The sequence below is a fragment of the Delphinus delphis genome, chromosome 4, assembly GCF_949987515.2.
Source record: "Delphinus delphis chromosome 4, mDelDel1.2, whole genome shotgun sequence".
Classification (NCBI taxonomy): Eukaryota; Metazoa; Chordata; class Mammalia; order Artiodactyla; family Delphinidae; genus Delphinus; species Delphinus delphis.
The window spans coordinates 23,017,912-23,030,072 of NC_082686.1; positions in this window are offsets into that span (position 1 = coordinate 23,017,912).

Genomic DNA, 12,161 nt, shown 5'->3' on the forward strand with positions numbered 1-12,161 from the left:
CTAATTTCTTCTTATTGATGGGGACATGAAATAGCTGTATGACTATCATAACCACCAGAAATCTGAGCTTATAGTCAGCTAATTTAAGAAACAAGATATGAAATTAATACCCTGGGGCTGAAAACAAGCACTTAGAATTGAGACGTGACATTAATTAAAGTAAGGAAAGAACTATAATATTACCGTGAAGTAATAATTATGCTAAGGAGAACATATAAAAAAGAATTAGAACTGAAGGATAATGCCCAATTATCTTGCTCTGAATGAAGTTCAAATGCAATATCATAATATTCCAAATGAAAAATTACAGTTGAACTTTTGAAAAGTAATCCACAGTATGCTCAAAATGAAATGAAATGAAAAATAAGGAAAGAAACACAGAAACCATAAAATAAAACAGAATACAAAACAAAGTGAGATGAGAATGACTACAGGTAAACGAACATTAGTGCTCACTAGTCCAAAAAGCTAGGACTTCATAATAAACATTATTGTTTCTTGCCAGTACTGACTTATAGAAGCAGCGAGGAGGGGTACTTATCTTTTTATATTAGAAGTTAGGGAGCGCGGGGCGGGGGGAGTGCACATGAGCTATCTGGAACATCCTAAATCCGCTGATGCAGAAAAGAGTGTGTGTTGGGGGTGTACATGGAGGGGATATGAATCAGCTAAAATGCTGGGAGAGGGAAGAGAAGGATGAGATGGAAGAAGAAAAAGAGAAGAAAAAAGATGAAGGAAGAAGGAAGGAGGGAATTAATAAAAGAAAGAAGGGAAAGGTAAACAAAAGAAAGGAACAAATAAAGCAAAGGCCTTTGTTTCAGCCTTTACACTAATTAGCATGGCTGCTGAGCCATTCAGATTGCACACAGTAATGGAATCGGGAGTAGTCTTCCTTACGGATTTTGTTCCACCTACAATGTCCCTCACCCCTTCCTCTTAGCTTGTCTGAATTGGTTAAACCTTCAAGATTTCAGTTCAGATCACTCAGCTTGCAGGAAGATAGGATGACCTCTCCCATTCCTGGACTATTAGGGCACTTGTTTTTCAATCTACTGTGAGATTGAATCATATTTTGCCTCCTTTGTGTCTTGGTGGTTGTAACGAATAATGTGTGAGAACAGATAGTTAGACATAGGCAATGATGACTTCAACTCCTTTCCTGCAGATGAGGTGATCCATTTAACCCATCAAGGGTATTGAGCAAGTGAAAGGAAGGTGATGGATCCTCATTTTGAAGAACATCCCGAAATATCAAATAGCATCATCACAAGAAATTCTTGTTTATTTGTTGTTTAAAGTCTTGGTAGGCACTTTAACAGGTAAGCACTTTAACAAAGGAAAATTGGGGATTTTTTTTTCCAATTTAGAATTTCTGAGAGATTTTTTCCATTAAGATTTGAAAAGTTATTCCTAAAAAATGCACAGTTATTTCTAGTTCTATCAATAAAATGAAGTGATGGATACCATACAACTTAACTTCATTCATCTCTTCATTAGTCCAATCATTAAACAGAATTAGGTTAAGTTTTTGTATGTGCCTAACACTGAACCATGTCCTTATTTTAACTGTCAATTAAATAGAACATAGGCTTTATCTTCTTAGAACTTGAAATCAAGTGAGGAAAGCCACCATTAATCAAGGAAATACAGACATAAATGTGGACTCACAAACTTACTACTCTCACAATGTGCTCATAAAGTGTGATACATTCTTTGAAGTTTAAGGACCAGTTCTATTAATCCTCAATAAGTCTTCACAGACTGAATCAAATGATGATAGAGCAGAGTCTGTACAAATAATAGTGTAGGTGGTTTTCTCCTTTTCTTTAAAGACAACTGCCTTGCAATTTTAATTATGTCTCTGATTCATTCATTTACTTGAGTATGTGTTGAATCAATCAGTGAACAAATATTTCTTGATCACTCACTATGCTAAATGGGCCACAGGTACTAAAGATAGTGAAAAAAATTGACACGGCTTTAAACAAAATTTATAGTCCAATAAATGTGAAAGGCATCAAATCAGTGATTACCCAATTGGTGCTTAAGTGATAGAAAAACAAATCAAGAGGGAACTGAAGCAGTTAGGAAGATTCTTCAAGATTCCTTGAAGAAGTGATCTGAGAAAACTAGTGAAGGATAAGGTTGAATAGACAAATAATAGAAGTGTCTCAGATAAGTAGGCTAAGCATATTAAAGGTCTTAATGTTAAAAGAAATTGAATGAAGGCCAATATGTATGAACAACTTTACCAGCCCCACCTAGTGATCATGTATTTGATATGTATGTGTATGAATATATCATATGATACACATATATAATTTTATAATGTAATTAGGGTAGATTTTCATTATTGTATATTGTCTCCCACACAATCTAATAATGTGCGAGGAAACAATCATTTTCCCCTTTAACATTGTACTAGTCAGAGTAGATGGTTTCCTCACATGATTCATCCATCCAAGCAGTCATAATAATCTGTTGTTACAGAGCATGTGACTCACTCTGACCAATAAGATGTCTGTTGGGAGCATGGAAAATTAATTAATTGATTCTCAGATAAGAAAGGCAAGAACTACAGTCTCCTCTTTTGGACATTATTATGTCTGTATATGATGCCTGGAATTGTTACACCCAAACTAGAAATAGTCTAACTGAGGAAAAACCCAACCCATGAGAAAGGACAAAGAGAATCTCAGAGAAATAGAGCCAGAACCCTGAACTTCAGCCCTATTCATGAACTTCTTATCTCAGAAAATATATTTCAGCATTAGGAGCCAATTTGAATTGATTTTATTCTTCTCCATAGAAGACACTGCAAATAACACACACACACACACACACACACACACACACACACTTTCCATCATTCTGGATGTATAATTAAACATTATCCAGGAAAACAATATATAATTGTTGAGAAGCAGAGCTTTAGACCCATAAGCACCCCAAATAATGGAGGATCTTAAAGCAGAATATGGAAGTATATAAGATACTGATCTGGGAAAGGTCATGTTAGGGAAGATTTTCTTTCTTTTTTTTTTTTTTGTGGCACGTGGGCCTCTCACTGTTGTGGCCTCTCCCGTTGTGGAGCACAGGCTCCGAACGTGCAGGCTCACGGGCCCAGCTGCCCCGGGGCATGTGGGATCTTCCCGGATCAGGGCACGAACCCCTGTCCCCTGCAACAGCAGGTGGACTCTCAACCACTGCGCCACCAGGGAAGCCCAGGGAAGATTTTCTTAAAAGACAGTATAACCAGGAAAAGAATTATTTAATTCAGGGATGTTACATGAACCTAACCAAAGAAGCTGGTAACAGGTCTTAGTTATCTGTGAGAATAGCAGTTTTAAACACCGACCTGTCCATTAGGATCAGAATGGACCTAATATTCTCACTGCCAAGACAGGTGTAGTAAAGAATTAAATGGTGAGAGGAATTGAAAATAAATTTGAAGTTTCTAATGTTTTCATTTAACTGAACTAAGTCCTACAGAATCTGTACCCTGAATCTCTATTTCATGGTAAATAAACAGCAAGGATGGTAAATAAACAACAAGGATGGTAAAGGGTGACTGAGCATGCAGGGCTGGGGCAGACACTGAAGAGCACTGCCACAAGGATAGCATAGAAAAAGTTCCCGTAACATGTCCTTTTTACCTGCTAGTTCATAGCTGTGGTCATATTCCCAAGCAAATGTAAAACTGACCTGGAGGAGTCATTAATTCAGATTTACTTACATCTTTTTCTCACATTTTTCCTGCAGAAAAATGTTGTCTTCAAATGAAAGCAATACACAAAATAAGTAAATCAGGTTGTTGGGGGAAAAAAAGCAGAGGTGCTCTGGTTGAAGGTGAGGAGGCCCTGGGAAGCCTTTAGCTCTGTTTGGTCTGCTATCCACTGTCCCAGACTCACCCCAAGAAGACACTGCTCAGCGGCCCATTGGGTCCGTTTTTTTTGTTTGTTTGTTTGTTTTTGCGGTACGGGGGCCTCTCACTGCTGTGGCCTCTCCCATTGTGGAGCACAGGCTCCGGACGCACAGGCTCAGCGGCCATGGCTCACGGGCCCAGCCACTCCGCAGCATGTGGGATCCTCCCGGACCGGGGCACGAACCCGTGTCCCCTGCATCGGCAGGCGGACTCTCAACCACTGCGCCACCAGGGACGCCCGGGACAGCCCTTGATAAACTATTTTTCAATTCTCTTAGCATCATTAAGGCAGGCTAAGCCGCATCTTCTGCCATGCTCTTTAGATTTAAGAATCAGCTTTTGGCACACATGACACCTCTGTTGTTTTTTATTAACCTGTTCCTACAACACAGCATTAACACTGACTCTTGTAAACTAAGGGTTATATCCCAGGAGATCCATTAGTACACGATTACACTTGTAGTCCCAAACAATTTTAGAAATACAGTCTTGCAAAACCAATTGCAATTAACACATGATATTTTTAAACATACCATATAGAAAAATGATATGTTGCTTATAATGGCCAACTTTCTGTTTAAAGAATGAGGTTTTATACCGGATAAAGGACATTTAAAGAATACTAACAGAAGAAGAATAAGAGATCAGAAGTTTTATGTTACTTTCAAGTTTATATATGTCTGGAGATTCTCAAGGGAAGCTGGCCACACTATTCTCCTAAAACCTGGGTGGAGAATCAGGATCTTGGGGAATTAGGTGTAATCTAAAAGACATACTTAAAGGGTTTATTATTTTTACATAAATATTATGGAATATAAACTGGGAGGTGTTTTGGTTCATACATATTCATGCACTGCATAGTTAGAATATATTATGGAAGCACAGATTAAAAGAAGGAGAGGAATGAGGGCGAAACATGACATGGCAAACTTAGCTCACTTACACGCATGACTATAACTCAATGGTAAAGTCAGAGGACGATGTGGTACCCTTATACTCTCTCAACCCCAAAATAAAGCAATTAGTATGAAGTTGAGGTGATATAAATTGAAATGAAGGTGAACAATATTATCCATAGTAAAAATTAATAATGATTTTCCAGAAGGTCAATCAAAGCAAAAGAGGCATTAATTTAAGTCCCCAAATCTTAGATAAATCATGGGAGAAAAATATTCTACATCAAATATTCATAATGCAGTAAAATTCTCATTATTTAGGATCAATTGATTAAAAGCACAAATGACATAAATTACAAATACTGTCAGTAGTAACTGTCAATAGTTTCCTTGAAGTGACAGGTTCACCTTGTACTTTTTGGGAAAAAAAAAGTCTACTAAATACTCAAATCAAAAAACAATATTTTATCAGTCATTTTCCAAGTAAGAATAATGTTCCATATTAAAAAACAAAAAAGCTAATTTAGCTCACAACTCAAATAAGCTACCCCTGCTTCTTCCTCAAGATAATTATTATAACTGCAGCAGAAATGCTTTGTTTGTAGTTTCAACTTTGTCACACTGAATATTGAAAAGATGTGTAGTCAAGTGTTGAAATGCAAAACAATACTGTATTTCACTGCTTCTTGAAGGACATTCTTAAATGAAATTGGCTTTCTTCTCCCTGAGATTGTGTGATAGTGAAGAATCAAGTTACCACTAGAACAATTTCACGCCACTGCTGGATTCTGGCTGAGGGGCGCCAGTTTTGCCCACCACTGCTTTGCACCCACTATTGCAAAAATCAACACATTGAAAATGTCCAAATACTGTTTTAGCATTTTTATGAATACAGCTTCTCTAACTCACACATCTCCTGAGAATTTTAGTCCACGGATCTAGAGGATATTCTCACTTTGAGAACCACTGATATAGGTCTTCAATTCTAAAAGCCCCAGTACCTTATGCCAACTCTTAGCAAAGAAATTTTGTGGAAGAATGGTCATGTGCAGGAAAGCAACAGAATACACTGAATTCTTTCTAATCCTGTGAAGCCAATTCTAAACATAAGTAGTTGAAGGAGGCCTAATAATATGTTTTTACTAATACCTGTTATTGATTCCAGAGTATAAAGATGAATCCAGGGAAACTTGTTCAATCTTTCTGGTCAAATCTCCTCTAATAAAACGGCTTTGGGGCATTCTTTGTGATCTGCACAATTCTTTTAGCTTGGCCACTTGCTTGTGGGTGATAAGGCCTGATGGTGACAGACTGATAAATTTTTCTCTTCCTACATTTCTTAAATGGAGTTATCAAGACCCATATCATCTGGCAATCAGTGTCACAATATAACTGCCAGGGAGCAGTGACCACAGCCCTTGAAGTATGAGAAGGAACTGAGACACTTCAATTCACTTTGAAGTGTATTTAAAGTACATCCTGGCTGCCTGTTATGGTTCAATTTTATTTCAAATAGGAAACCAACATTGTTGATAGAAGTTGTAATAGAAACAGGTAAGTAAGAGAAAAAAATCAGAAGAATGTGTCAGGACTTTAGAAAAATAGTCACTTTTTTTCAAGCTGCCTCTTTGTTCTCCACAGGCAAAAAAAAAAAAAAAATTCTAAATACAATATTTCAGAATTCAGAAGAGAGTATAAGGAAAAAAGCAAAATATATTGTAGGTAAGAAAGAGGAAAATAGAGATAGTGAGGGAGAAAATAGTGGCAAGGTAAAAATAAAATACAATGAATTATTACAAAATATTATGACTTTAAAAAAGGTAAAAGAAACTCCAAATGTTAAAAATACAGTATTTTGTTTTAACAGAGAAGGTAAAAAGAAAATTAAGTTTTTGTATGACATGGAATTATGGTAAATAAAATGATAATGAAATGTCTATATTAAATTAAAATTGTTCAACTATTTAAAATATTAACAAAGCAGGCTTGAAGCAACTATTATGTGATTCATTAAATTAATGGTACAATAATTCACACAATAAACATTAATCTACTAAGCCAGAAAACATCTATCGCATTTTATATTCAATGATAACAGGGCTCAGTTTTTGCTTTGGAAAATGCACAGGCCAATGAGAGGACAGAAAACCTCCTTAGTCAACTTGAGATCCGAGTCTTCTAGTGGAGAAGAATTCTCCATGCCTCCCTTAATTTCCTCAAACCTCAAACAATCCTTCCCACCTCTTTACAATCATCAGAAGAATGGGCCTCTAATGTTGCAAAAAGAAATAGTAAAATCAGAAGAAAATTTTTGCTTTCATCATCCACCCAATCTACCAAGCATCTGGTTTCTGTAATCACCTACTTGGCTTTCTTCTTGCTCCAATGAGTGGATTATCCCTGCTTTGTATCTGATCTGCCCTGATCTGTAATATAATCCACAGTCAATTTCTCCCTCCTTGAATCACTTTTTGCACTTGGCTTTTGGAGCAATCTTCTCTTGCTTCTCTATTTCAATCTTCATTCTTCTTGTGAAATTATCCTCATCTTCCAGGCCTCCAAGTGCTGGAATGTATTGATGCTTAGCTTGGGATCTCTTCTGCCATTCCTTTTCCCTCTCACATCCAGGCCCATAGCTTTAAACAACATCTCTGTGTTTTTAATTCTCAACGCACAATTCTAGCCCTGATCTCTCTATTGAAATATGGATTTATATTTTAAAAGAGCAGCAGTGTATGAATAGTAAAATAAAATCAAACAATCAACACTTGCAAAAACATAGTTACTGCAATTTTTATTTAATTTAGGTTTGAATTTTTTCAAAATGTAGAAAGATTCACAAGAAAAAACATGATGCATATTATAGTTTCCTTTTTCAGATGAAAGTAAGCATACTCTCTTGTTTGGGGAATATTTTTTTTCCTGAAACTGCATTCTATGAAGAATTAACTTTGTTGATTAATTAACAAAGTACACAAAAAGTATTTCCTGAAATAATTAATATTTGCGTGTGATTTCCCTTTTTGTACAGTACTTTGATAGATCCCTTTATTCAACTGTTGTTATTAAACACACACTATACCCAGACAGTTTTTCTTCTAACTTTTGATAATCTCCTCAATTCTGTGATTACTGGAGTATCTGTAATATTTACTCCACAGCTGAGGCTACTAGGTTAAGGGATTAAGTTTGCTCTACCCATAAGTACTAGAGTCAGTATTCAGTAACATTCTTTCCCTTCCCCTCAAGGACAGTGTTCAATGGTAGTTTGTAGTAGAAAAACATATCATCTCCAAATAAATGTTTTAATAAAATCTTAATGTTTTCAAAAGATAACTCATAGAAGGCATTCTCTGATACTTTCATGAAAAGTCCAGATTCATAATAATTTGGTGTGATAATGTGATATATCATAATTTATAAAACATATAGGAAATTATTTTTTCATTACATACTTGAATTTAAAGAATGACTGTGTGTGTGATATTTCACACTTAAATTGAATTTTAGACAGGAAATTTCTCCTTTACCTAACCTGACTGACATTTTGTGTTTAAGATTGTTATCTTTGAATATTAAGTCAGATGTTATATGCCAAATACTGTGTTAACAGCTGGGGAATAAAGAGGTGAATTCCTGTCCTCAAAAGGTTAATAAAAATGGAATATAAAATAATGCTAGGATTGAATCAACAGACTGACTATATATTTATCAGAAAGTTCAAGCTTAACAAATAAGCTTTTAGACGTTCAACAAGTCGTTGAAGTCTTACAGCTAGGTAAAAAATGAGATGAGAGGGCTTCCCTGGTGGTGCAGTGGTTGGGAGTCCGCCTGCCGATGCAGGGGACACGGGTTCGTGCCCCAGTCCAGGAGGATCCCACATGCTGCAGAGCAGCTGGGCCCGTGAGCCATGGCCGCTGAGCCTGTGTGTCCAGAGCCTGTGCTCCGCAACGGGAGAGGCCACAGCAATGAGAGGCCTGCGTACCGCAAAAAGAAAAAATGAGATGAGAGAAATAATTCAGTGGAAGAAGTATTTTCACTTAAATTTAACAACCATTTTATTTCAATTAACACTAAAATAAACTAAGATGACAAAGAACAGAATGTTAGAAATAGTGATAGAAAATAGAATTACTGTAATTTGCCTCTGTGCAGGAAAAATTTCACTTTTATCCTTTGAAAAGTAATTCATTAATTTAGAAAACTTTTATATAAAAAATATCTGTGATATATATATATATACATATATATGTATACATATCTATACATAAAACAACATGTCAAATATTTGAATTGCCTTTTTATAGTAGCAGTGAGCCTAGCAAGTAAACAACCTTTGCATATATGTTATCTTATTTTCACAATTATTTAGTCACCAGAAATAGATACTAAAAATTAAACTAGAAAACATTACCATAACCATAGCCAAAGACATTCAAATCTTACCCCAAACACAACTTTTGGTGATATCTGAGAGTTAGTAGTCAGGCTGATGTATCCTGTATTTTCTGATGTGTAATTTATTTAGACAACACAAGAGTATAATTTTTGAGTTTGATTGCAAATTTCTGAAATTCAATATTTTATGTACTAGATACTCCTCCAAATCCAACTGAAAACAAGGAGAAGTTTCAAGAGCTCTGCCAGTAAAGAATCTTAGATCCTGGTAGAAATGTCCTTATTCCAAATTCTGTGCCATCTTTACAACAAATTAGAAACTGGAAAATCCATCTACTGTATGACTTTCAAATTTTGGCCCACTCTTACAACTTGATAATTCAATCCACCTTAAAATCCTTTTTTATAGAGTTCCTACATTTGCTTGATAAAAACTGCAACACTTAATTTCATAGCCAGAGCTTCTCAATTAGCATACTCATTTTTGACAACCATTTGGATGGTAGTGTGACAGCTTCTGCATAACTTCAAAATTAAAAGTGCCATCGATGGCCAAATGTATTCTAGATTGCTGTTTTTCAAGTTTTACAAGGGAAAATTGAACTGTGAAAGTAATTCAGTTGTCTGAAAATATGGCCTCACTTTGCAGAATTCCTGAGTGAGACTTAGAGCTTGCACACAGCACATTTTAATGTGTCCATTGAAAATAATCAAGAATTTATGAGCCAAATTACATTTTAAAAATATTTGATTATGAATGATTTGACCAAGTTGGCTTTTCAAACATAAAGATTTTTTTTGTGACATAATACCTCCCAAAAACAATGAACAAAATAAGTAAACAGGATTGAAATAAACCACATCATTATTCATAGACTGCAGGTGCTTTACTTAGCAAACATATATTTCCAGTCACTATGTGCAATTTAGATATTCTAAATTCCTATGATATATACTGAGAGCATTCAAATGTTTGTTAAAAATGTGAATGAACAATACTGGATGATACCTAAGTGATGTGTTATGAATAAACTTCTGAAGTAACAGGATTAAAGAAAAGAAATATAGAATTCTTACTGCAATATAAATATTTAAATCTTAACAATGACACCAAGGTTGAAGCAAAGTCGTTCTTATCATATCCACCAGGTAGTGCTGAAGAGATAAGACCCAAAATGTCAATAATGAATGTGCTTAAGAGTTTGCCTATCTTTCTGCTCAGCGTTTTCTCTAATATGTCTTATATCCCTAATCATCTCTGTAAGCTCCTTTAGGAATACAACCCTGCCTTAAACGCTTACTTGAAGCAAATACAATGTATTTGGACTTTTATAAAGTTATTTTCACACTGAATTAATAAAATGAGTGTACTCAAAACAAAAATTAAATAGAAAATATGGCAACCGAGAGAGTTATTATGAAGGGAGAAAAAGGTAGCTTGAGAACCTGTGGTGAAAAGCCCCTTTTCAGACAGAATGTTCTGTCCCTATTCAATAGTAAAACCAAATGGGACATTTGGAAGTGGTGTGAATAAGTATACAAGCCTTCGATGGAAAAAAAAATCTGATACACTTTTTGGAGACATTATTTCATTGTGTGTTCTGGATTTATTTTCTTGCTCCACTACTCACTAGATTTTAATGCTGGACAAGTTATTCAACCCTTCTGAGCCTCAGCTGTCTTATTTTTCAAATGGAAAGCATTAATCAAAGCTACCCCACATTGTGGTAAGGGTAAAATGAAACACTGAATGTGAATGAAACACAGATAAGACTAGTAACAACAAAAGTGATACACTTTTACATGGCTGTTATTGCCAGATATTTTAAGACCTCCAATAACCCCTAAAGAAGATAGATTACTATAAAATAAACATGGAAAGCAGAAGTGTCTTACTGATTTTAGATTTTATCCTATTCTAAGCAAAAATGATAAAGTACTATTTCAATGGATAAGATTTTCTTATTATTATCAATACTACCTCAGAGTTTGAATACACTAAGATTCAATGTGAGAATAATTTTTGAGAAATAGCTTTTATCCAACCAAATTGTTTTGCAAAGATTGACTCAGAACAAAAACATCATTTTAGCAATTGCTATGGAACATTTGTGAATAGTCCATGATTTACTTGAAAACCAGAGAATTTGATATCTATAATAAATCTGTAATGGATATTTACCTTATTTATTTATTTTTTTTACTACATGTCCTGATGTTTTATGTTCTCCTCAATGATCAATACTGTTTTACTTTTTTCTTATTATCTTATGACATCTTCTTCTGCTCTAATTAAAAGCAATAAAAGGAAAGAAAGTTTTCTAAAGGCCTAAAAAAGTAAATAGAAATAGAGTACTAAGTATCCAAAATTATCACTATAAGGAAAATACTTGGAGAAAATGACTAGTGTGATAGCATTACTTCGTTGTTATTTGTTACAATAGAAAATGATGATATAGGTAATATTTTAAAATATTATTCTCCTCAGGTTTTTTTTCTTTTTACATTTTTGTGAGTCATTGTGGATTATTTTTATTTGTAAAAATAATATGTCAGATCAAAGGCATAATCCATCAAAGAAAGAAATGATCAAGTGGACTTCATTAAAATTAAAACTTCTGTTCTGCCAAAGACAGCATCAAGAGAATGAGAAGAAAAAGCCACAGACCAAGGAGAAAAAATTTACAAAAGACACATATGATAAAGGACTGTTATCCAAACTATGCAAAGAACTCCTAAAACTCAACAATAAGAAATGAATAATCCAACTAAAACATGAACCAAACACCTTAACAGATACTTCACCAAATACACAGATGGAAAATAAGCATATGAAAAGTTCTGCATCTTCTAGGTCACCGGGGAAATGCAAATTAAAACAATAATGAGATACCACTATACGTTTATTAGAATGGTCAAAATCCAGAACACTGACAACATCA